This window comes from Schistocerca piceifrons, unplaced genomic scaffold (genome assembly GCF_021461385.2).
Source record: "Schistocerca piceifrons isolate TAMUIC-IGC-003096 unplaced genomic scaffold, iqSchPice1.1 HiC_scaffold_695, whole genome shotgun sequence".
Lineage (NCBI taxonomy): Eukaryota > Metazoa > Arthropoda > Insecta > Orthoptera > Acrididae > Schistocerca > Schistocerca piceifrons.
The window spans coordinates 82,258-100,195 of NW_025728943.1; the positions used below are offsets into that span (position 1 = coordinate 82,258).

General features: G+C 54.2%; 30 non-coding genes across 30 annotated transcripts; all 30 read left to right on the forward strand.

The window, feature by feature from the left end:
* Positions 1 to 213: 213 nt before the first annotated feature.
* Trnae-cuc lies at positions 214 to 285 on the forward strand. The gene has a single exon. It is a non-coding gene; the product is annotated as a tRNA-Glu (tRNA).
* A 374-nt stretch (positions 286 to 659) lies between these two features.
* Positions 660 to 731, forward strand: Trnah-gug. The gene has a single exon. It is a non-coding gene; the product is annotated as a tRNA-His (tRNA).
* A 747-nt stretch (positions 732 to 1,478) lies between these two features.
* Positions 1,479 to 1,560, forward strand: Trnal-uag. Its single transcript has one exon. It is a non-coding gene; the product is annotated as a tRNA-Leu (tRNA).
* A 445-nt stretch (positions 1,561 to 2,005) lies between these two features.
* Trnae-cuc lies at positions 2,006 to 2,077 on the forward strand. The gene has a single exon. It is a non-coding gene; the product is annotated as a tRNA-Glu (tRNA).
* A 374-nt stretch (positions 2,078 to 2,451) lies between these two features.
* Trnah-gug lies at positions 2,452 to 2,523 on the forward strand. The gene has a single exon. It is a non-coding gene; the product is annotated as a tRNA-His (tRNA).
* Positions 2,524 to 3,270: 747 nt separating this feature from the next.
* Positions 3,271 to 3,352, forward strand: Trnal-uag. The gene has a single exon. It is a non-coding gene; the product is annotated as a tRNA-Leu (tRNA).
* A 445-nt stretch (positions 3,353 to 3,797) lies between these two features.
* Positions 3,798 to 3,869, forward strand: Trnae-cuc. The gene has a single exon. It is a non-coding gene; the product is annotated as a tRNA-Glu (tRNA).
* Positions 3,870 to 4,243: 374 nt separating this feature from the next.
* On the forward strand, positions 4,244 to 4,315 carry Trnah-gug. The gene has a single exon. It is a non-coding gene; the product is annotated as a tRNA-His (tRNA).
* A 747-nt stretch (positions 4,316 to 5,062) lies between these two features.
* On the forward strand, positions 5,063 to 5,144 carry Trnal-uag. Its single transcript has one exon. It is a non-coding gene; the product is annotated as a tRNA-Leu (tRNA).
* Positions 5,145 to 5,589: 445 nt separating this feature from the next.
* Positions 5,590 to 5,661, forward strand: Trnae-cuc. Its single transcript has one exon. It is a non-coding gene; the product is annotated as a tRNA-Glu (tRNA).
* A 374-nt stretch (positions 5,662 to 6,035) lies between these two features.
* On the forward strand, positions 6,036 to 6,107 carry Trnah-gug. Its single transcript has one exon. It is a non-coding gene; the product is annotated as a tRNA-His (tRNA).
* A 747-nt stretch (positions 6,108 to 6,854) lies between these two features.
* Trnal-uag lies at positions 6,855 to 6,936 on the forward strand. Its single transcript has one exon. It is a non-coding gene; the product is annotated as a tRNA-Leu (tRNA).
* Positions 6,937 to 7,381: 445 nt separating this feature from the next.
* On the forward strand, positions 7,382 to 7,453 carry Trnae-cuc. The gene has a single exon. It is a non-coding gene; the product is annotated as a tRNA-Glu (tRNA).
* Positions 7,454 to 7,827: 374 nt separating this feature from the next.
* Trnah-gug lies at positions 7,828 to 7,899 on the forward strand. The gene has a single exon. It is a non-coding gene; the product is annotated as a tRNA-His (tRNA).
* Positions 7,900 to 8,646: 747 nt separating this feature from the next.
* On the forward strand, positions 8,647 to 8,728 carry Trnal-uag. The gene has a single exon. It is a non-coding gene; the product is annotated as a tRNA-Leu (tRNA).
* Positions 8,729 to 9,173: 445 nt separating this feature from the next.
* On the forward strand, positions 9,174 to 9,245 carry Trnae-cuc. Its single transcript has one exon. It is a non-coding gene; the product is annotated as a tRNA-Glu (tRNA).
* Positions 9,246 to 9,619: 374 nt separating this feature from the next.
* On the forward strand, positions 9,620 to 9,691 carry Trnah-gug. The gene has a single exon. It is a non-coding gene; the product is annotated as a tRNA-His (tRNA).
* A 747-nt stretch (positions 9,692 to 10,438) lies between these two features.
* Trnal-uag lies at positions 10,439 to 10,520 on the forward strand. Its single transcript has one exon. It is a non-coding gene; the product is annotated as a tRNA-Leu (tRNA).
* Positions 10,521 to 10,965: 445 nt separating this feature from the next.
* On the forward strand, positions 10,966 to 11,037 carry Trnae-cuc. The gene has a single exon. It is a non-coding gene; the product is annotated as a tRNA-Glu (tRNA).
* Positions 11,038 to 11,411: 374 nt separating this feature from the next.
* Positions 11,412 to 11,483, forward strand: Trnah-gug. The gene has a single exon. It is a non-coding gene; the product is annotated as a tRNA-His (tRNA).
* Positions 11,484 to 12,230: 747 nt separating this feature from the next.
* Trnal-uag lies at positions 12,231 to 12,312 on the forward strand. The gene has a single exon. It is a non-coding gene; the product is annotated as a tRNA-Leu (tRNA).
* A 445-nt stretch (positions 12,313 to 12,757) lies between these two features.
* On the forward strand, positions 12,758 to 12,829 carry Trnae-cuc. Its single transcript has one exon. It is a non-coding gene; the product is annotated as a tRNA-Glu (tRNA).
* A 374-nt stretch (positions 12,830 to 13,203) lies between these two features.
* Trnah-gug lies at positions 13,204 to 13,275 on the forward strand. The gene has a single exon. It is a non-coding gene; the product is annotated as a tRNA-His (tRNA).
* Positions 13,276 to 14,022: 747 nt separating this feature from the next.
* Trnal-uag lies at positions 14,023 to 14,104 on the forward strand. The gene has a single exon. It is a non-coding gene; the product is annotated as a tRNA-Leu (tRNA).
* Positions 14,105 to 14,549: 445 nt separating this feature from the next.
* On the forward strand, positions 14,550 to 14,621 carry Trnae-cuc. Its single transcript has one exon. It is a non-coding gene; the product is annotated as a tRNA-Glu (tRNA).
* A 374-nt stretch (positions 14,622 to 14,995) lies between these two features.
* Positions 14,996 to 15,067, forward strand: Trnah-gug. The gene has a single exon. It is a non-coding gene; the product is annotated as a tRNA-His (tRNA).
* Positions 15,068 to 15,814: 747 nt separating this feature from the next.
* Trnal-uag lies at positions 15,815 to 15,896 on the forward strand. Its single transcript has one exon. It is a non-coding gene; the product is annotated as a tRNA-Leu (tRNA).
* Positions 15,897 to 16,341: 445 nt separating this feature from the next.
* On the forward strand, positions 16,342 to 16,413 carry Trnae-cuc. Its single transcript has one exon. It is a non-coding gene; the product is annotated as a tRNA-Glu (tRNA).
* Positions 16,414 to 16,787: 374 nt separating this feature from the next.
* On the forward strand, positions 16,788 to 16,859 carry Trnah-gug. The gene has a single exon. It is a non-coding gene; the product is annotated as a tRNA-His (tRNA).
* Positions 16,860 to 17,606: 747 nt separating this feature from the next.
* Trnal-uag lies at positions 17,607 to 17,688 on the forward strand. The gene has a single exon. It is a non-coding gene; the product is annotated as a tRNA-Leu (tRNA).
* The last annotated feature ends 250 nt before the right edge of the window (positions 17,689 to 17,938 follow it).

Sequence of the window (17,938 nt, forward strand, 5' to 3'; positions counted from 1 at the left end):
TGAGCGTCTGCTTGGTGAATTGCCGTAGAACAGTGCGTGGTGCAACGACAGGATTTGTAGGCACCTTTTGCTCTCATCATTGCTGGCGTCCGTCTCCCCGAAATGCGTCCGGGGCACGCCGTTCTATAACGCGAGAGAGCGGATTTTTTACAGTTGTCGTCAGTTAACCGTGGGTGGCTGCTGCGTTCGCTGGAAAGAGCACTGCCGTCGTTATCCGGTGTGGTCTAGTGGCTAGGATACCTGGCTCTCACCCAGGAGGCCCGGGTTCGATTCCCGGTACCGGAATCGCGCGTTTTTGTTGCTCCTCTTATGCGACTTGTCTCGACTTTGCTCGACTGACGCTACGCTGACGCGTGCAGAAAGCTACGTTAAGTATGATTCACGGCAACACCTGACGGCGAGAGAGATGAAGCGTCTATCCACTTGTTATCCAGCCACATACCTGTAGTCAAGAGGCTTGGGGGACTGCAAGACATTGCCACGGAGGTGAATGCAGCTAACCACTGTAGTTAGTGTCCTGACAGCGCAGGCACGTTCATTTGCTCGTATACATGTGATGGAGACCGTGTCTCACACTGCTGTGGCGTACACCTTGGCCTAGGCTCTGCTGTGTATCGCCACTTGCATTACAGGCAGCTGCTTTCGCGGGCGCGTCCGTGGCCGTGATCGTCTAGTGGTTAGGACATTGCGTTGTGGCCGCAATAACCCAGGTTCGAATCCTGGTCACGGCAATTTTGAAAGTTTTGCCTTGCTGCCGTTGCAATGACGAGTACTCGAAATGACAGTACTCTCTTGATTTTTTCACTCGTGTTCCGCAGGCCGCAGTTTGCCCTACCACTTCATCCCCAACACGTAATGTCGCCTCCTAGAGCGCAGACGTCCGCTGCTCTCTGTAGTCGAAAAGGGCAGTTGTTTGAAGTGCGATGGATGAGCAGCCAGTCCCAGCAGAACCGGAAGCTGTGGCGTGCACTGTTTGTACAAATGCTAGGAACACTGGCGCACCAAGCAGCGCATGTAGCGTGGCCGAGCGCTTTAAGGCGCTGGTTTAAGGCACCAGACTCTCTGTAGGCGCGGTTTCGAATCCCGTAGCTGCCGGGGGCTTTGCTGTGATCGCGTTAAGCTGCCGCTTTTTCTTCAAGTGTAACCTCCTTGAGCTCACATATGTTTGATACATGGAGCATTCTAGCTCCGCCTGACAGTTACAGCTACGATACTTTAGTGGTTACGGAAAGCCCAGGTTCGAAACCTGGTCACGGCACGAAAACGTCTCTTGACGCTGTCTCCTTAACTGCGACAGCTACAGACAAGTGGCGTCGCTACCATACGGCGGGCACGGCTTTTTCTTGCTGTGGATGGCCTAAAGAGACGCTTCCAGTGGGAGAGCAGTGGAAATACATGGCACGGCGATTGCCAAGATACTTCCATTTCGAAGTGATCTTTGTAGTACAAACGAAACGTTTTGCGGCTGCTGCTCCAACGGTAACGTGGCCGAGCGGTCTAAGGCGCTGGTTTTAGGCACCAGTCTCTTCGGAGGCGTGGGTTCGAATCCCACCGTTGCCACTTTTTACGTCTCATTTTTGTGCCGTTGCGGTGTGTTCTCGTGGGGTAGGACGCAGCTCTTGTGACGCGCGTGTTGTGTAGGTAGCGTGGCCGAGCGGTCTAAGGCGCTGGTTTCAGGCACCATTCTCTTCGGAGGCGTGGGTTCCAATCCCACTCCTGCCAAACGTGTAATGTTTCCTGTGTCGAAGGCAGGTGCACTCATTGCCCGCAAAGGAAACAGCACAACAAGGCGTGAGCGTCTGCTTGGTGAATTGCCGTAGAACAGTGCGTGGTGCAACGACAGGATTTGTAGGCACCTTTTGCTCTCATCATTGCTGGCGTCCGTCTCCCCGAAATGCGTCCGGGGCACGCCGTTCTATAACGCGAGAGAGCGGATTTTTTACAGTTGTCGTCAGTTAACCGTGGGTGGCTGCTGCGTTCGCTGGAAAGAGCACTGCCGTCGTTATCCGGTGTGGTCTAGTGGCTAGGATACCTGGCTCTCACCCAGGAGGCCCGGGTTCGATTCCCGGTACCGGAATCGCGCGTTTTTGTTGCTCCTCTTATGCGACTTGTCTCGACTTTGCTCGACTGACGCTACGCTGACGCGTGCAGAAAGCTACGTTAAGTATGATTCACGGCAACACCTGACGGCGAGAGAGATGAAGCGTCTATCCACTTGTTATCCAGCCACATACCTGTAGTCAAGAGGCTTGGGGGACTGCAAGACATTGCCACGGAGGTGAATGCAGCTAACCACTGTAGTTAGTGTCCTGACAGCGCAGGCACGTTCATTTGCTCGTATACATGTGATGGAGACCGTGTCTCACACTGCTGTGGCGTACACCTTGGCCTAGGCTCTGCTGTGTATCGCCACTTGCATTACAGGCAGCTGCTTTCGCGGGCGCGTCCGTGGCCGTGATCGTCTAGTGGTTAGGACATTGCGTTGTGGCCGCAATAACCCAGGTTCGAATCCTGGTCACGGCAATTTTGAAAGTTTTGCCTTGCTGCCGTTGCAATGACGAGTACTCGAAATGACAGTACTCTCTTGATTTTTTCACTCGTGTTCCGCAGGCCGCAGTTTGCCCTACCACTTCATCCCCAACACGTAATGTCGCCTCCTAGAGCGCAGACGTCCGCTGCTCTCTGTAGTCGAAAAGGGCAGTTGTTTGAAGTGCGATGGATGAGCAGCCAGTCCCAGCAGAACCGGAAGCTGTGGCGTGCACTGTTTGTACAAATGCTAGGAACACTGGCGCACCAAGCAGCGCATGTAGCGTGGCCGAGCGCTTTAAGGCGCTGGTTTAAGGCACCAGACTCTCTGTAGGCGCGGTTTCGAATCCCGTAGCTGCCGGGGGCTTTGCTGTGATCGCGTTAAGCTGCCGCTTTTTCTTCAAGTGTAACCTCCTTGAGCTCACATATGTTTGATACATGGAGCATTCTAGCTCCGCCTGACAGTTACAGCTACGATACTTTAGTGGTTACGGAAAGCCCAGGTTCGAAACCTGGTCACGGCACGAAAACGTCTCTTGACGCTGTCTCCTTAACTGCGACAGCTACAGACAAGTGGCGTCGCTACCATACGGCGGGCACGGCTTTTTCTTGCTGTGGATGGCCTAAAGAGACGCTTCCAGTGGGAGAGCAGTGGAAATACATGGCACGGCGATTGCCAAGATACTTCCATTTCGAAGTGATCTTTGTAGTACAAACGAAACGTTTTGCGGCTGCTGCTCCAACGGTAACGTGGCCGAGCGGTCTAAGGCGCTGGTTTTAGGCACCAGTCTCTTCGGAGGCGTGGGTTCGAATCCCACCGTTGCCACTTTTTACGTCTCATTTTTGTGCCGTTGCGGTGTGTTCTCGTGGGGTAGGACGCAGCTCTTGTGACGCGCGTGTTGTGTAGGTAGCGTGGCCGAGCGGTCTAAGGCGCTGGTTTCAGGCACCATTCTCTTCGGAGGCGTGGGTTCCAATCCCACTCCTGCCAAACGTGTAATGTTTCCTGTGTCGAAGGCAGGTGCACTCATTGCCCGCAAAGGAAACAGCACAACAAGGCGTGAGCGTCTGCTTGGTGAATTGCCGTAGAACAGTGCGTGGTGCAACGACAGGATTTGTAGGCACCTTTTGCTCTCATCATTGCTGGCGTCCGTCTCCCCGAAATGCGTCCGGGGCACGCCGTTCTATAACGCGAGAGAGCGGATTTTTTACAGTTGTCGTCAGTTAACCGTGGGTGGCTGCTGCGTTCGCTGGAAAGAGCACTGCCGTCGTTATCCGGTGTGGTCTAGTGGCTAGGATACCTGGCTCTCACCCAGGAGGCCCGGGTTCGATTCCCGGTACCGGAATCGCGCGTTTTTGTTGCTCCTCTTATGCGACTTGTCTCGACTTTGCTCGACTGACGCTACGCTGACGCGTGCAGAAAGCTACGTTAAGTATGATTCACGGCAACACCTGACGGCGAGAGAGATGAAGCGTCTATCCACTTGTTATCCAGCCACATACCTGTAGTCAAGAGGCTTGGGGGACTGCAAGACATTGCCACGGAGGTGAATGCAGCTAACCACTGTAGTTAGTGTCCTGACAGCGCAGGCACGTTCATTTGCTCGTATACATGTGATGGAGACCGTGTCTCACACTGCTGTGGCGTACACCTTGGCCTAGGCTCTGCTGTGTATCGCCACTTGCATTACAGGCAGCTGCTTTCGCGGGCGCGTCCGTGGCCGTGATCGTCTAGTGGTTAGGACATTGCGTTGTGGCCGCAATAACCCAGGTTCGAATCCTGGTCACGGCAATTTTGAAAGTTTTGCCTTGCTGCCGTTGCAATGACGAGTACTCGAAATGACAGTACTCTCTTGATTTTTTCACTCGTGTTCCGCAGGCCGCAGTTTGCCCTACCACTTCATCCCCAACACGTAATGTCGCCTCCTAGAGCGCAGACGTCCGCTGCTCTCTGTAGTCGAAAAGGGCAGTTGTTTGAAGTGCGATGGATGAGCAGCCAGTCCCAGCAGAACCGGAAGCTGTGGCGTGCACTGTTTGTACAAATGCTAGGAACACTGGCGCACCAAGCAGCGCATGTAGCGTGGCCGAGCGCTTTAAGGCGCTGGTTTAAGGCACCAGACTCTCTGTAGGCGCGGTTTCGAATCCCGTAGCTGCCGGGGGCTTTGCTGTGATCGCGTTAAGCTGCCGCTTTTTCTTCAAGTGTAACCTCCTTGAGCTCACATATGTTTGATACATGGAGCATTCTAGCTCCGCCTGACAGTTACAGCTACGATACTTTAGTGGTTACGGAAAGCCCAGGTTCGAAACCTGGTCACGGCACGAAAACGTCTCTTGACGCTGTCTCCTTAACTGCGACAGCTACAGACAAGTGGCGTCGCTACCATACGGCGGGCACGGCTTTTTCTTGCTGTGGATGGCCTAAAGAGACGCTTCCAGTGGGAGAGCAGTGGAAATACATGGCACGGCGATTGCCAAGATACTTCCATTTCGAAGTGATCTTTGTAGTACAAACGAAACGTTTTGCGGCTGCTGCTCCAACGGTAACGTGGCCGAGCGGTCTAAGGCGCTGGTTTTAGGCACCAGTCTCTTCGGAGGCGTGGGTTCGAATCCCACCGTTGCCACTTTTTACGTCTCATTTTTGTGCCGTTGCGGTGTGTACTCGTGGGGTAGGACGCAGCTCTTGTGACGCGCGTGTTGTGTAGGTAGCGTGGCCGAGCGGTCTAAGGCGCTGGTTTCAGGCACCATTCTCTTCGGAGGCGTGGGTTCCAATCCCACTCCTGCCAAACGTGTAATGTTTCCTGTGTCGAAGGCAGGTGCACTCATTGCCCGCAAAGGAAACAGCACAACAAGGCGTGAGCGTCTGCTTGGTGAATTGCCGTAGAACAGTGCGTGGTGCAACGACAGGATTTGTAGGCACCTTTTGCTCTCATCATTGCTGGCGTCCGTCTCCCCGAAATGCGTCCGGGGCACGCCGTTCTATAACGCGAGAGAGCGGATTTTTTACAGTTGTCGTCAGTTAACCGTGGGTGGCTGCTGCGTTCGCTGGAAAGAGCACTGCCGTCGTTATCCGGTGTGGTCTAGTGGCTAGGATACCTGGCTCTCACCCAGGAGGCCCGGGTTCGATTCCCGGTACCGGAATCGCGCGTTTTTGTTGCTCCTCTTATGCGACTTGTCTCGACTTTGCTCGACTGACGCTACGCTGACGCGTGCAGAAAGCTACGTTAAGTATGATTCACGGCAACACCTGACGGCGAGAGAGATGAAGCGTCTATCCACTTGTTATCCAGCCACATACCTGTAGTCAAGAGGCTTGGGGGACTGCAAGACATTGCCACGGAGGTGAATGCAGCTAACCACTGTAGTTAGTGTCCTGACAGCGCAGGCACGTTCATTTGCTCGTATACATGTGATGGAGACCGTGTCTCACACTGCTGTGGCGTACACCTTGGCCTAGGCTCTGCTGTGTATCGCCACTTGCATTACAGGCAGCTGCTTTCGCGGGCGCGTCCGTGGCCGTGATCGTCTAGTGGTTAGGACATTGCGTTGTGGCCGCAATAACCCAGGTTCGAATCCTGGTCACGGCAATTTTGAAAGTTTTGCCTTGCTGCCGTTGCAATGACGAGTACTCGAAATGACAGTACTCTCTTGATTTTTTCACTCGTGTTCCGCAGGCCGCAGTTTGCCCTACCACTTCATCCCCAACACGTAATGTCGCCTCCTAGAGCGCAGACGTCCGCTGCTCTCTGTAGTCGAAAAGGGCAGTTGTTTGAAGTGCGATGGATGAGCAGCCAGTCCCAGCAGAACCGGAAGCTGTGGCGTGCACTGTTTGTACAAATGCTAGGAACACTGGCGCACCAAGCAGCGCATGTAGCGTGGCCGAGCGCTTTAAGGCGCTGGTTTAAGGCACCAGACTCTCTGTAGGCGCGGTTTCGAATCCCGTAGCTGCCGGGGGCTTTGCTGTGATCGCGTTAAGCTGCCGCTTTTTCTTCAAGTGTAACCTCCTTGAGCTCACATATGTTTGATACATGGAGCATTCTAGCTCCGCCTGACAGTTACAGCTACGATACTTTAGTGGTTACGGAAAGCCCAGGTTCGAAACCTGGTCACGGCACGAAAACGTCTCTTGACGCTGTCTCCTTAACTGCGACAGCTACAGACAAGTGGCGTCGCTACCATACGGCGGGCACGGCTTTTTCTTGCTGTGGATGGCCTAAAGAGACGCTTCCAGTGGGAGAGCAGTGGAAATACATGGCACGGCGATTGCCAAGATACTTCCATTTCGAAGTGATCTTTGTAGTACAAACGAAACGTTTTGCGGCTGCTGCTCCAACGGTAACGTGGCCGAGCGGTCTAAGGCGCTGGTTTTAGGCACCAGTCTCTTCGGAGGCGTGGGTTCGAATCCCACCGTTGCCACTTTTTACGTCTCATTTTTGTGCCGTTGCGGTGTGTTCTCGTGGGGTAGGACGCAGCTCTTGTGACGCGCGTGTTGTGTAGGTAGCGTGGCCGAGCGGTCTAAGGCGCTGGTTTCAGGCACCATTCTCTTCGGAGGCGTGGGTTCCAATCCCACTCCTGCCAAACGTGTAATGTTTCCTGTGTCGAAGGCAGGTGCACTCATTGCCCGCAAAGGAAACAGCACAACAAGGCGTGAGCGTCTGCTTGGTGAATTGCCGTAGAACAGTGCGTGGTGCAACGACAGGATTTGTAGGCACCTTTTGCTCTCATCATTGCTGGCGTCCGTCTCCCCGAAATGCGTCCGGGGCACGCCGTTCTATAACGCGAGAGAGCGGATTTTTTACAGTTGTCGTCAGTTAACCGTGGGTGGCTGCTGCGTTCGCTGGAAAGAGCACTGCCGTCGTTATCCGGTGTGGTCTAGTGGCTAGGATACCTGGCTCTCACCCAGGAGGCCCGGGTTCGATTCCCGGTACCGGAATCGCGCGTTTTTGTTGCTCCTCTTATGCGACTTGTCTCGACTTTGCTCGACTGACGCTACGCTGACGCGTGCAGAAAGCTACGTTAAGTATGATTCACGGCAACACCTGACGGCGAGAGAGATGAAGCGTCTATCCACTTGTTATCCAGCCACATACCTGTAGTCAAGAGGCTTGGGGGACTGCAAGACATTGCCACGGAGGTGAATGCAGCTAACCACTGTAGTTAGTGTCCTGACAGCGCAGGCACGTTCATTTGCTCGTATACATGTGATGGAGACCGTGTCTCACACTGCTGTGGCGTACACCTTGGCCTAGGCTCTGCTGTGTATCGCCACTTGCATTACAGGCAGCTGCTTTCGCGGGCGCGTCCGTGGCCGTGATCGTCTAGTGGTTAGGACATTGCGTTGTGGCCGCAATAACCCAGGTTCGAATCCTGGTCACGGCAATTTTGAAAGTTTTGCCTTGCTGCCGTTGCAATGACGAGTACTCGAAATGACAGTACTCTCTTGATTTTTTCACTCGTGTTCCGCAGGCCGCAGTTTGCCCTACCACTTCATCCCCAACACGTAATGTCGCCTCCTAGAGCGCAGACGTCCGCTGCTCTCTGTAGTCGAAAAGGGCAGTTGTTTGAAGTGCGATGGATGAGCAGCCAGTCCCAGCAGAACCGGAAGCTGTGGCGTGCACTGTTTGTACAAATGCTAGGAACACTGGCGCACCAAGCAGCGCATGTAGCGTGGCCGAGCGCTTTAAGGCGCTGGTTTAAGGCACCAGACTCTCTGTAGGCGCGGTTTCGAATCCCGTAGCTGCCGGGGGCTTTGCTGTGATCGCGTTAAGCTGCCGCTTTTTCTTCAAGTGTAACCTCCTTGAGCTCACATATGTTTGATACATGGAGCATTCTAGCTCCGCCTGACAGTTACAGCTACGATACTTTAGTGGTTACGGAAAGCCCAGGTTCGAAACCTGGTCACGGCACGAAAACGTCTCTTGACGCTGTCTCCTTAACTGCGACAGCTACAGACAAGTGGCGTCGCTACCATACGGCGGGCACGGCTTTTTCTTGCTGTGGATGGCCTAAAGAGACGCTTCCAGTGGGAGAGCAGTGGAAATACATGGCACGGCGATTGCCAAGATACTTCCATTTCGAAGTGATCTTTGTAGTACAAACGAAACGTTTTGCGGCTGCTGCTCCAACGGTAACGTGGCCGAGCGGTCTAAGGCGCTGGTTTTAGGCACCAGTCTCTTCGGAGGCGTGGGTTCGAATCCCACCGTTGCCACTTTTTACGTCTCATTTTTGTGCCGTTGCGGTGTGTTCTCGTGGGGTAGGACGCAGCTCTTGTGACGCGCGTGTTGTGTAGGTAGCGTGGCCGAGCGGTCTAAGGCGCTGGTTTCAGGCACCATTCTCTTCGGAGGCGTGGGTTCCAATCCCACTCCTGCCAAACGTGTAATGTTTCCTGTGTCGAAGGCAGGTGCACTCATTGCCCGCAAAGGAAACAGCACAACAAGGCGTGAGCGTCTGCTTGGTGAATTGCCGTAGAACAGTGCGTGGTGCAACGACAGGATTTGTAGGCACCTTTTGCTCTCATCATTGCTGGCGTCCGTCTCCCCGAAATGCGTCCGGGGCACGCCGTTCTATAACGCGAGAGAGCGGATTTTTTACAGTTGTCGTCAGTTAACCGTGGGTGGCTGCTGCGTTCGCTGGAAAGAGCACTGCCGTCGTTATCCGGTGTGGTCTAGTGGCTAGGATACCTGGCTCTCACCCAGGAGGCCCGGGTTCGATTCCCGGTACCGGAATCGCGCGTTTTTGTTGCTCCTCTTATGCGACTTGTCTCGACTTTGCTCGACTGACGCTACGCTGACGCGTGCAGAAAGCTACGTTAAGTATGATTCACGGCAACACCTGACGGCGAGAGAGATGAAGCGTCTATCCACTTGTTATCCAGCCACATACCTGTAGTCAAGAGGCTTGGGGGACTGCAAGACATTGCCACGGAGGTGAATGCAGCTAACCACTGTAGTTAGTGTCCTGACAGCGCAGGCACGTTCATTTGCTCGTATACATGTGATGGAGACCGTGTCTCACACTGCTGTGGCGTACACCTTGGCCTAGGCTCTGCTGTGTATCGCCACTTGCATTACAGGCAGCTGCTTTCGCGGGCGCGTCCGTGGCCGTGATCGTCTAGTGGTTAGGACATTGCGTTGTGGCCGCAATAACCCAGGTTCGAATCCTGGTCACGGCAATTTTGAAAGTTTTGCCTTGCTGCCGTTGCAATGACGAGTACTCGAAATGACAGTACTCTCTTGATTTTTTCACTCGTGTTCCGCAGGCCGCAGTTTGCCCTACCACTTCATCCCCAACACGTAATGTCGCCTCCTAGAGCGCAGACGTCCGCTGCTCTCTGTAGTCGAAAAGGGCAGTTGTTTGAAGTGCGATGGATGAGCAGCCAGTCCCAGCAGAACCGGAAGCTGTGGCGTGCACTGTTTGTACAAATGCTAGGAACACTGGCGCACCAAGCAGCGCATGTAGCGTGGCCGAGCGCTTTAAGGCGCTGGTTTAAGGCACCAGACTCTCTGTAGGCGCGGTTTCGAATCCCGTAGCTGCCGGGGGCTTTGCTGTGATCGCGTTAAGCTGCCGCTTTTTCTTCAAGTGTAACCTCCTTGAGCTCACATATGTTTGATACATGGAGCATTCTAGCTCCGCCTGACAGTTACAGCTACGATACTTTAGTGGTTACGGAAAGCCCAGGTTCGAAACCTGGTCACGGCACGAAAACGTCTCTTGACGCTGTCTCCTTAACTGCGACAGCTACAGACAAGTGGCGTCGCTACCATACGGCGGGCACGGCTTTTTCTTGCTGTGGATGGCCTAAAGAGACGCTTCCAGTGGGAGAGCAGTGGAAATACATGGCACGGCGATTGCCAAGATACTTCCATTTCGAAGTGATCTTTGTAGTACAAACGAAACGTTTTGCGGCTGCTGCTCCAACGGTAACGTGGCCGAGCGGTCTAAGGCGCTGGTTTTAGGCACCAGTCTCTTCGGAGGCGTGGGTTCGAATCCCACCGTTGCCACTTTTTACGTCTCATTTTTGTGCCGTTGCGGTGTGTTCTCGTGGGGTAGGACGCAGCTCTTGTGACGCGCGTGTTGTGTAGGTAGCGTGGCCGAGCGGTCTAAGGCGCTGGTTTCAGGCACCATTCTCTTCGGAGGCGTGGGTTCCAATCCCACTCCTGCCAAACGTGTAATGTTTCCTGTGTCGAAGGCAGGTGCACTCATTGCCCGCAAAGGAAACAGCACAACAAGGCGTGAGCGTCTGCTTGGTGAATTGCCGTAGAACAGTGCGTGGTGCAACGACAGGATTTGTAGGCACCTTTTGCTCTCATCATTGCTGGCGTCCGTCTCCCCGAAATGCGTCCGGGGCACGCCGTTCTATAACGCGAGAGAGCGGATTTTTTACAGTTGTCGTCAGTTAACCGTGGGTGGCTGCTGCGTTCGCTGGAAAGAGCACTGCCGTCGTTATCCGGTGTGGTCTAGTGGCTAGGATACCTGGCTCTCACCCAGGAGGCCCGGGTTCGATTCCCGGTACCGGAATCGCGCGTTTTTGTTGCTCCTCTTATGCGACTTGTCTCGACTTTGCTCGACTGACGCTACGCAGACGCGTGCAGAAAGCTACGTTAAGTATGATTCACGGCAACACCTGACGGCGAGAGAGATGAAGCGTCTATCCACTTGTTATCCAGCCACATACCTGTAGTCAAGAGGCTTGGGGGACTGCAAGACATTGCCACGGAGGTGAATGCAGCTAACCACTGTAGTTAGTGTCCTGACAGCGCAGGCACGTTCATTTGCTCGTATACATGTGATGGAGACCGTGTCTCACACTGCTGTGGCGTACACCTTGGCCTAGGCTCTGCTGTGTATCGCCACTTGCATTACAGGCAGCTGCTTTCGCGGGCGCGTCCGTGGCCGTGATCGTCTAGTGGTTAGGACATTGCGTTGTGGCCGCAATAACCCAGGTTCGAATCCTGGTCACGGCAATTTTGAAAGTTTTGCCTTGCTGCCGTTGCAATGACGAGTACTCGAAATGACAGTACTCTCTTGATTTTTTCACTCGTGTTCCGCAGGCCGCAGTTTGCCCTACCACTTCATCCCCAACACGTAATGTCGCCTCCTAGAGCGCAGACGTCCGCTGCTCTCTGTAGTCGAAAAGGGCAGTTGTTTGAAGTGCGATGGATGAGCAGCCAGTCCCAGCAGAACCGGAAGCTGTGGCGTGCACTGTTTGTACAAATGCTAGGAACACTGGCGCACCAAGCAGCGCATGTAGCGTGGCCGAGCGCTTTAAGGCGCTGGTTTAAGGCACCAGACTCTCTGTAGGCGCGGTTTCGAATCCCGTAGCTGCCGGGGGCTTTGCTGTGATCGCGTTAAGCTGCCGCTTTTTCTTCAAGTGTAACCTCCTTGAGCTCACATATGTTTGATACATGGAGCATTCTAGCTCCGCCTGACAGTTACAGCTACGATACTTTAGTGGTTACGGAAAGCCCAGGTTCGAAACCTGGTCACGGCACGAAAACGTCTCTTGACGCTGTCTCCTTAACTGCGACAGCTACAGACAAGTGGCGTCGCTACCATACGGCGGGCACGGCTTTTTCTTGCTGTGGATGGCCTAAAGAGACGCTTCCAGTGGGAGAGCAGTGGAAATACATGGCACGGCGATTGCCAAGATACTTCCATTTCGAAGTGATCTTTGTAGTACAAACGAAACGTTTTGCGGCTGCTGCTCCAACGGTAACGTGGCCGAGCGGTCTAAGGCGCTGGTTTTAGGCACCAGTCTCTTCGGAGGCGTGGGTTCGAATCCCACCGTTGCCACTTTTTACGTCTCATTTTTGTGCCGTTGCGGTGTGTTCTCGTGGGGTAGGACGCAGCTCTTGTGACGCGCGTGTTGTGTAGGTAGCGTGGCCGAGCGGTCTAAGGCGCTGGTTTCAGGCACCATTCTCTTCGGAGGCGTGGGTTCCAATCCCACTCCTGCCAAACGTGTAATGTTTCCTGTGTCGAAGGCAGGTGCACTCATTGCCCGCAAAGGAAACAGCACAACAAGGCGTGAGCGTCTGCTTGGTGAATTGCCGTAGAACAGTGCGTGGTGCAACGACAGGATTTGTAGGCACCTTTTGCTCTCATCATTGCTGGCGTCCGTCTCCCCGAAATGCGTCCGGGGCACGCCGTTCTATAACGCGAGAGAGCGGATTTTTTACAGTTGTCGTCAGTTAACCGTGGGTGGCTGCTGCGTTCGCTGGAAAGAGCACTGCCGTCGTTATCCGGTGTGGTCTAGTGGCTAGGATACCTGGCTCTCACCCAGGAGGCCCGGGTTCGATTCCCGGTACCGGAATCGCGCGTTTTTGTTGCTCCTCTTATGCGACTTGTCTCGACTTTGCTCGACTGACGCTACGCTGACGCGTGCAGAAAGCTACGTTAAGTATGATTCACGGCAACACCTGACGGCGAGAGAGATGAAGCGTCTATCCACTTGTTATCCAGCCACATACCTGTAGTCAAGAGGCTTGGGGGACTGCAAGACATTGCCACGGAGGTGAATGCAGCTAACCACTGTAGTTAGTGTCCTGACAGCGCAGGCACGTTCATTTGCTCGTATACATGTGATGGAGACCGTGTCTCACACTGCTGTGGCGTACACCTTGGCCTAGGCTCTGCTGTGTATCGCCACTTGCATTACAGGCAGCTGCTTTCGCGGGCGCGTCCGTGGCCGTGATCGTCTAGTGGTTAGGACATTGCGTTGTGGCCGCAATAACCCAGGTTCGAATCCTGGTCACGGCAATTTTGAAAGTTTTGCCTTGCTGCCGTTGCAATGACGAGTACTCGAAATGACAGTACTCTCTTGATTTTTTCACTCGTGTTCCGCAGGCCGCAGTTTGCCCTACCACTTCATCCCCAACACGTAATGTCGCCTCCTAGAGCGCAGACGTCCGCTGCTCTCTGTAGTCGAAAAGGGCAGTTGTTTGAAGTGCGATGGATGAGCAGCCAGTCCCAGCAGAACCGGAAGCTGTGGCGTGCACTGTTTGTACAAATGCTAGGAACACTGGCGCACCAAGCAGCGCATGTAGCGTGGCCGAGCGCTTTAAGGCGCTGGTTTAAGGCACCAGACTCTCTGTAGGCGCGGTTTCGAATCCCGTAGCTGCCGGGGGCTTTGCTGTGATCGCGTTAAGCTGCCGCTTTTTCTTCAAGTGTAACCTCCTTGAGCTCACATATGTTTGATACATGGAGCATTCTAGCTCCGCCTGACAGTTACAGCTACGATACTTTAGTGGTTACGGAAAGCCCAGGTTCGAAACCTGGTCACGGCACGAAAACGTCTCTTGACGCTGTCTCCTTAACTGCGACAGCTACAGACAAGTGGCGTCGCTACCATACGGCGGGCACGGCTTTTTCTTGCTGTGGATGGCCTAAAGAGACGCTTCCAGTGGGAGAGCAGTGGAAATACATGGCACGGCGATTGCCAAGATACTTCCATTTCGAAGTGATCTTTGTAGTACAAACGAAACGTTTTGCGGCTGCTGCTCCAACGGTAACGTGGCCGAGCGGTCTAAGGCGCTGGTTTTAGGCACCAGTCTCTTCGGAGGCGTGGGTTCGAATCCCACCGTTGCCACTTTTTACGTCTCATTTTTGTGCCGTTGCGGTGTGTTCTCGTGGGGTAGGACGCAGCTCTTGTGACGCGCGTGTTGTGTAGGTAGCGTGGCCGAGCGGTCTAAGGCGCTGGTTTCAGGCACCATTCTCTTCGGAGGCGTGGGTTCCAATCCCACTCCTGCCAAACGTGTAATGTTTCCTGTGTCGAAGGCAGGTGCACTCATTGCCCGCAAAGGAAACAGCACAACAAGGCGTGAGCGTCTGCTTGGTGAATTGCCGTAGAACAGTGCGTGGTGCAACGACAGGATTTGTAGGCACCTTTTGCTCTCATCATTGCTGGCGTCCGTCTCCCCGAAATGCGTCCGGGGCACGCCGTTCTATAACGCGAGAGAGCGGATTTTTTACAGTTGTCGTCAGTTAACCGTGGGTGGCTGCTGCGTTCGCTGGAAAGAGCACTGCCGTCGTTATCCGGTGTGGTCTAGTGGCTAGGATACCTGGCTCTCACCCAGGAGGCCCGGGTTCGATTCCCGGTACCGGAATCGCGCGTTTTTGTTGCTCCTCTTATGCGACTTGTCTCGACTTTGCTCGACTGACGCTACGCTGACGCGTGCAGAAAGCTACGTTAAGTATGATTCACGGCAACACCTGACGGCGAGAGAGATGAAGCGTCTATCCACTTGTTATCCAGCCACATACCTGTAGTCAAGAGGCTTGGGGGACTGCAAGACATTGCCACGGAGGTGAATGCAGCTAACCACTGTAGTTAGTGTCCTGACAGCGCAGGCACGTTCATTTGCTCGTATACATGTGATGGAGACCGTGTCTCACACTGCTGTGGCGTACACCTTGGCCTAGGCTCTGCTGTGTATCGCCACTTGCATTACAGGCAGCTGCTTTCGCGGGCGCGTCCGTGGCCGTGATCGTCTAGTGGTTAGGACATTGCGTTGTGGCCGCAATAACCCAGGTTCGAATCCTGGTCACGGCAATTTTGAAAGTTTTGCCTTGCTGCCGTTGCAATGACGAGTACTCGAAATGACAGTACTCTCTTGATTTTTTCACTCGTGTTCCGCAGGCCGCAGTTTGCCCTACCACTTCATCCCCAACACGTAATGTCGCCTCCTAGAGCGCAGACGTCCGCTGCTCTCTGTAGTCGAAAAGGGCAGTTGTTTGAAGTGCGATGGATGAGCAGCCAGTCCCAGCAGAACCGGAAGCTGTGGCGTGCACTGTTTGTACAAATGCTAGGAACACTGGCGCACCAAGCAGCGCATGTAGCGTGGCCGAGCGCTTTAAGGCGCTGGTTTAAGGCACCAGACTCTCTGTAGGCGCGGTTTCGAATCCCGTAGCTGCCGGGGGCTTTGCTGTGATCGCGTTAAGCTGCCGCTTTTTCTTCAAGTGTAACCTCCTTGAGCTCACATATGTTTGATACATGGAGCATTCTAGCTCCGCCTGACAGTTACAGCTACGATACTTTAGTGGTTACGGAAAGCCCAGGTTCGAAACCTGGTCACGGCACGAAAACGTCTCTTGACGCTGTCTCCTTAACTGCGACAGCTACAGACAAGTGGCGTCGCTACCATACGGCGGGCACGGCTTTTTCTTGCTGTGGATGGCCTAAAGAGACGCTTCCAGTGGGAGAGCAGTGGAAATACATGGCACGGCGATTGCCAAGATACTTCCATTTCGAAGTGATCTTTGTAGTACAAACGAAACGTTTTGCGGCTGCTGCTCCAACGGTAACGTGGCCGAGCGGTCTAAGGCGCTGGTTTTAGGCACCAGTCTCTTCGGAGGCGTGGGTTCGAATCCCACCGTTGCCACTTTTTACGTCTCATTTTTGTGCCGTTGCGGTGTGTTCTCGTGGGGTAGGACGCAGCTCTTGTGACGCGCGTGTTGTGTAGGTAGCGTGGCCGAGCGGTCTAAGGCGCTGGTTTCAGGCACCATTCTCTTCGGAGGCGTGGGTTCCAATCCCACTCCTGCCAAACGTGTAATGTTTCCTGTGTCGAAGGCAGGTGCACTCATTGCCCGCAAAGGAAACAGCACAACAAGGCGTGAGCGTCTGCTTGGTGAATTGCCGTAGAACAGTGCGTGGTGCAACGACAGGATTTGTAGGCACCTTTTGCTCTCATCATTGCTGGCGTCCGTCTCCCCGAAATGCGTCCGGGGCACGCCGTTCTATAACGCGAGAGAGCGGATTTTTTACAGTTGTCGTCAGTTAACCGTGGGTGGCTGCTGCGTTCGCTGGAAAGAGCACTGCCGTCGTTATCCGGTGTGGTCTAGTGGCTAGGATACCTGGCTCTCACCCAGGAGGCCCGGGTTCGATTCCCGGTACCGGAATCGCGCGTTTTTGTTGCTCCTCTTATGCGACTTGTCTCGACTTTGCTCGACTGACGCTACGCTGACGCGTGCAGAAAGCTACGTTAAGTATGATTCACGGCAACACCTGACGGCGAGAGAGATGAAGCGTCTATCCACTTGTTATCCAGCCACATACCTGTAGTCAAGAGGCTTGGGGGACTGCAAGACATTGCCACGGAGGTGAATGCAGCTAACCACTGTAGTTAGTGTCCTGACAGCGCAGGCACGTTCATTTGCTCGTATACATGTGATGGAGACCGTGTCTCACACTGCTGTGGCGTACACCTTGGCCTAGGCTCTGCTGTGTATCGCCACTTGCATTACAGGCAGCTGCTTTCGCGGGCGCGTCCGTGGCCGTGATCGTCTAGTGGTTAGGACATTGCGTTGTGGCCGCAATAACCCAGGTTCGAATCCTGGTCACGGCAATTTTGAAAGTTTTGCCTTGCTGCCGTTGCAATGACGAGTACTCGAAATGACAGTACTCTCTTGATTTTTTCACTCGTGTTCCGCAGGCCGCAGTTTGCCCTACCACTTCATCCCCAACACGTAATGTCGCCTCCTAGAGCGCAGACGTCCGCTGCTCTCTGTAGTCGAAAAGGGCAGTTGTTTGAAGTGCGATGGATGAGCAGCCAGTCCCAGCAGAACCGGAAGCTGTGGCGTGCACTGTTTGTACAAATGCTAGGAACACTGGCGCACCAAGCAGCGCATGTAGCGTGGCCGAGCGCTTTAAGGCGCTGGTTTAAGGCACCAGACTCTCTGTAGGCGCGGTTTCGAATCCCGTAGCTGCCGGGGGCTTTGCTGTGATCGCGTTAAGCTGCCGCTTTTTCTTCAAGTGTAACCTCCTTGAGCTCACATATGTTTGATACATGGAGCATTCTAGCTCCGCCTGACAGTTACAGCTACGATACTTTAGTGGTTACGGAAAGCCCAGGTTCGAAACCTGGTCACGGCACGAAAACGTCTCTTGACGCTGTCTCCTTAACTGCGACAGCTACAGACAAGTGGCGTCGCTACCATACGGCGGGCACGGCTTTTTCTTGCTGTGGATGGCCTAAAGAGACGCTTCCAGTGGGAGAGCAGTGGAAATACATGGCACGGCGATTGCCAAGATACTTCCATTTCGAAGTGATCTTTGTAGTACAAACGAAACGTTTTGCGGCTGCTGCTCCAACGGTAACGTGGCCGAGCGGTCTAAGGCGCTGGTTTTAGGCACCAGTCTCTTCGGAGGCGTGGGTTCGAATCCCACCGTTGCCACTTTTTACGTCTCATTTTTGTGCCGTTGCGGTGTGTTCTCGTGGGGTAGGACGCAGCTCTTGTGACGCGCGTGTTGTGTAGGTAGCGTGGCCGAGCGGTCTAAGGCGCTGGTTTCAGGCACCATTCTCTTCGGAGGCGTGGGTTCCAATCCCACTCCTGCCAAACGTGTAATGTTTCCTGTGTCGAAGGCAGGTGCACTCATTGCCCGCAAAGGAAACAGCACAACAAGGCGTGAGCGTCTGCTTGGTGA